Source organism: Passer montanus, unplaced genomic scaffold, assembly GCF_014805655.1.
Source record: "Passer montanus isolate IOZ18808 unplaced genomic scaffold, ASM1480565v1 scaffold10, whole genome shotgun sequence".
Lineage (NCBI taxonomy): Eukaryota > Metazoa > Chordata > Aves > Passeriformes > Passeridae > Passer > Passer montanus.
In genome coordinates this window covers 23799844-23805089 of record NW_024356505.1, presented here as the reverse complement: position 1 = coordinate 23805089, position 5246 = coordinate 23799844, and the positions used below count along the sequence as shown (strand labels likewise).

The 5246-nt window shown below is 40.8% G+C and overlaps 1 long non-coding RNA gene across 1 annotated transcript in view; it reads left to right on the top strand.

The window, feature by feature from the left end:
• The first annotated feature begins 4360 nt into the window (after positions 1-4360).
• The window catches only part of LOC120503122, a 39172-nt gene continuing 38286 nt past the window's right edge, over positions 4361-5246 (top strand). Inside the window, exon 1 of the long non-coding RNA XR_005627663.1 lies at positions 4361-4472. This is a non-coding gene — a long non-coding RNA (uncharacterized LOC120503122). The remainder of the gene's footprint in view (positions 4473-5246) is intronic.

Below are 5246 nucleotides of genomic sequence, written 5' to 3'. Positions count from 1 at the left end.
GACGGGAGCGAGTGGTGGAGCAGGCTGGAGGCGGCAGGGCCTGGGGAGCCCGGGCTGCCGGCCGGGAGAGCGGGAGAACGGCCGGGAGCGGAGCGCTGCCCCTCTGCCTCCCTGCGGGGACCCGCCCAGCTCCGCGGCCCCAGGAGTTCCCCGTGGAGTGAGGGGCAGATGTGCTTGGTGTCATCCTTGGCTCCTAGTACGAATGAGAGTCGGTGGCTGTGAGCATCCTGCCTGTCCTTGCGCGCACTCCCTGTTTACACAGGGAGGAGGCTGGAATCCACGGAGTCATTCTGGGGGGGAGTGGGCGTGGGAGTTCGCGCTGAGTACTTGGGCTTGCAAGAGGCAGTATTTTCTAGTCTGCCCTTTAATGCAAATAGGATGGGTGAAGAGGCACTTCCAGTATCTACACACAGGATGACAGTGACTGATTCTGGAAGAAAATGCCGGTCCAGAGTACGAAATGAGAACACAGCAAACGCAAAGTTAGAATAATGGAATCATTAAGGCTGCAGAAGACTACCAAAGTCATCAAGTCCAACCTTTGACTGAACACTACCATGTCATCCAAATCGTGGCACTATGTGCTATGCCCCTTCCCCGGACAGTTCATTCCAATGTTTTTAACCCTTTCAGTAAAGATTTTTTTCTGATAAAGAATTCACCTTCAGAATCCTTTACCTTTCCTCTTGAGGATCTCAGAAGTGTCTTATTTACCTGAGGCTCACAACATCAGGTGTGATACTATTCCATTTTATTGAAAGGTAAACATGCTGGCAACATGACTAGCAAGGGCACAGGGAACAGAACTTCTCTAGCCCTCACACACAGCCAAAGCCGCAGCAAAGTCACCCAGTGCATTTTGGAGACATGTAGCCTGAAGTCAGGAAGCTTTTCTGGGAGAAGTACTTAATCTTTTCATTGCTATGTGTTCTACTTTGATCCTTCCTTGTTCCCATTCATAACAGGCTACGACCAGTGCTGCAGCATGATGCCTGCAAATGGATGCTTATGTGCCTGCCTTTAATATGGCCTGGGGGAGATGGATCCTAGCTTTTCTTCAGATCCCAGATAATCCTGTGGTGCAGAAAGTGAGTGGGCAAGACTGGGAATGAAAGCCAATGCATGCTGATGCATGGGCCGTTTATCATCTATCTTACAGTGAAGGACAAAAGTGGAAGTAGTGGATGAAAAATGAGGAGGGTGCTGAAGTAAACAATTTTGAGAAGTAGGAGGTAAAAGAAAGTTGTTCTTTTATGAAAGTGATGGAGAAATGAACTTTAAAAAAAGGCATTTTGAGAATACTAGACCTGAGGGTTAGAATCCACAGCTGCTGATATTGGTGGGGGGAGCACACAACCTTTGGGATCTCAACTAAAGGGAAATTACTGCCCAGTAAGGGAACATAAAGATGAAGACAGTGACACAAGTGAAATGCTTGGGATCTTTTGAATTAGCATGCACTCACCAGGAATATGCACTAGTGATTAATACAAATAGATGGCTGGAGCTAAGCTCCTGGGATGGATCCAGTTGTCCACATCACTTGTTTTTATTTGCTTCTCATATTGAAGTCAAGTGAGTAGGGTCCTGCAAAGATTAGGTGGAGATACAAAGGCCTGTCATTTATAATGGCTTGTATTTCAACATGTTCATATTGTTGGGCAGTCAGTGCAGGAGAAATTATGTATGAGAGGTATGTTAAAAATAGTCATACAATGCTTTATGGAACATCATTTGTCACTGGTCATATCCAACCTGTTTTGAAGAGTTGTGATGAATTTTACATAAGGCCTGCACTTCTACATCTCTTGTGTTTTAAAATATACAAGCAGTATTAAATTGGGAAGGTACAAAGTAAAACCATATTCAATCTACATTTTTACACATGCAGAATGAGCTCCTCTTTAAAGCAATCTTCACTGTGTCCAAAGCAAAGTAAGATACTATATTTTTAATTTTAACGTCCTTGCCTTCAACCTGCTACAAAACAGAGGCTTGTAAACATAAAGTAATGGGACTGCCTTGTTCAGACCAAATGCATAGTGAACAGTGAAAATAAGTCAACAGTTGGCAAAAGCCATACATATGACACTCGGTTCACAATTTAGGTGATATACAACCTTGTGTAATGTATCTGGCATTTGTATCCACGTTTCCAAATCTGAAAACCAGGCTGTGGTCTTTCTAGAAATATTGAATTGGTTGCCAGATTTAATAGTTCATGAAATTGGGAAATCAACCCACCACCCTTTCCCCCCAAAGCCTCTCAACTATACAAACAGCAGTGACAGCTGTCAGTAACATCACAAGCTAAAATAACCATATTGCATAGTTCAGAAACAAGGAGAAGTAGTTTACTATTGAAAAAAAAAAAAAAAAAGAAGAGAAGGTGTTCCTTATTTTGCCTTCAGAAACAAGGAGAAGTAGTTTACTATTAAAAAAAAAAAAAAAAAGAGAAGGTGTTCCTTATTTTGCTAGGTCTTCACTAAAGCAAAGCTTGATGTCAGTAGCTTTTGTAGAAGTTACAGTTTGGTCAGGGTTAAATCATGCCTGTGCTTTTGTCCACCTCAATCATGGCATGACCAGAAGAAGCACTGAAGCCTTTTCCATTTGGGCCACTGTTGTAAACTCTGTCCACTGGTTAACTGTAGACACAAACTAAGGACTAAGTATTTGCAGTGTTTTAGCTTCAGTAGCATTTATTCTCTTTCCAAAGGTGTATGAAGAAGAGAGCAGACCAATAGTTGCAACATCAGCCCTGGGTGACCTAGGGGAAAGTGCTCTCAAGGGTCCATACCCAGAGGGTGCATAGGTGCCAAAACCAGGTGGGTTTTCCCAGAGCAGAGAGGCTGTGAGAGGCACTACCACCTGGCAGCCATGGAAACAGCTGAGCCCCTCCCTACACTGGGACTCCAGGGAGTGGGACCTGTGAGACTGAGTGATCTCTTCCAGACTGAAATCTTCTGCTTGAGGCTCAGCTTCTCAGGTGGTATAGAAGATTGAAAAGCCATGCCATGCTTTGGTTTTACTCAGAGAACAATTGATAAGGTTTGCATGCGCTTATAAATGCAATATTTTTCTTCTTTGAAACAAAGAAGAAAAATATTTTGGGGGGACTGTGGTAACTGTAAAACACTACAGCATTCATTAGGCCAGCTGTGCTGTCCAGGGAATTTGGAGTCACCATCCCTGCAGGTATGTAGAAAACATGTAGGTGTGCTGCTAAGGGATATGATTTAGTGGTGGGCTTGACAGTGTTGGGTGAATGGTTGTACTCAATGACCTTAGAGGTGTTCTCCAACCCGATAATTCTATGGTTCTATGATTGTAATGTGACTGGAAAACCAGTCAGATGAGAATCATAGACAAATTTCAGGCACAAACAAGCACTTCTTCAATAGCATGCTGTATATGAGTTCTTCTTCTGGTATGACATGAGAACAGAAAATTCCAGTTTGCTACAATAAAACTTAGTGACTGAGGACCCCAGATTATTCTTACTCCTTCTTCAGAAAGATAGTAAGCACAGAAAGGAAAAAGAGGCAGAATGTAATTTGGGCACTATTTGTCCAAGGGCCATTGCAAACATAAGCATTTGCACATGCTGTTGAGAAATGGGAAGTGAGAGTATCATTTGCACACAAGCACAATATAACCCACAAGCTGATAGGATGAATAAATAGGAACTCCAGAGCATAAAAAACACTGCAGAGATAATTCATTCAAAAAAAGTAAAGTAAGAAAAAATTAATCCTCCAGGGAACCCCTTTATTGATCATGCTCTTTCCAAAGGGATTCCAAGAACTTAGAGGGTTAGAAAGAATAATTTGCTTGTCAGTCTGACGTATGCCTATTGCTCTTAAATGACAGAACGACAGACAGGACTCCTGCTATGCATAGAGAACATGACTTGTATGGTAAGTAGGATTTTACAATCAACCATGACTGTTTGAAAGGGGCTTCAGGTATGACTTTTTTGTTTAGGAAATGGGGTTTTATTGATTAAGTGTTATTCAATGATGACAGTGACTTTTTTTTTTTAAACTCTGATGTACTGAAGATGTAAGTACCAGTCTGACTGTTAAATTGCAGATGCTCCAAGGAGGAAATAAAAATTGGAAGAAGTAGGCAATACATAATATCTAAATAGAAATATCGCAAAGCTATTCATTAACAGCAAAAGTAAATATGTCTCTGGAGGCAAAAGGCAGAGCAATGTTGACTTTGACTAAAGACTTACTTAATCCTGCATTCTTAGTTATTACTTGAGTTAGTGGAGGGTATTTAGAAAAAGCCAAGCTAGGCTGATCATTAAGAAACTTTGTAGAATTCATCTTAATGTTATTTCAGAATACCGTTGAATTCAATTCTCTCAGCACCTTCATCTGGTTTTCTTTTGACTAGGCTAGAAACTCTAAGAAGCTTGTATGGTGCTACCTCTCCTGTTATCTTGTTGATTAATATTTTAGGAGGTAAGTATTTTCAAGCTTTTATTTGATCCAAAAACAATTCTTTTTTTCCCAGAGAGGAGTATGCAGACAAGTATTCCTGGGAGTCTGTAAGCTTCTGAGGTGTTTTCAGCAAAAAGTGCATGTTCACCTTCTGTATTAAGAGAATTTATTTCAAAGAATAGTTTTTTCAAAGATAAATTTACTGGATCTAGATGACAAGTGACTGCACAGACTTTTTAAAGAAAATGACAGATTAAAGTTACATATAATCGTAAACTGCAGGTGTCTTACTGTTGATGATGACACAGTAGAGGAACAGAAGAAGGAGAGGAATGAAAAGGAACCGAGGAGAGAAAAGGTTCACTGACAGTGGAAGATGGGCTGATGGGGCAATTTGCATCATTTATAAGGGCTGCTGGTCAGCAGCAAAGATTCCCAAATAAATATTTCCAGCTCTTCTCAATAAACTTTTTTTTACAATGCAACAGAAAAAAATAGAGTAAATTTTTCTGTTTTACTCACTATTATTGATTTGAACATCATTTTATAGTACTATGTGGAAGAAACTTTGAAACAACTGCTGCTTTGTTTCTAGCTCAGTGCTAGGATGACTTCATTCAGTATCACAAAATGCAAGTTTATTTCTGCTTCTGATCACTGATAACATGCATGAGTAAACCAAGAGTTGTCACTTCAGCCTGCCATTTTACCTTCATTTTTTTGATAAATCCCAAGAGCTGCAGATAAATGACTTTGATACCATCTGTACTTGCAATTAGCACCAAAGTTACAAAT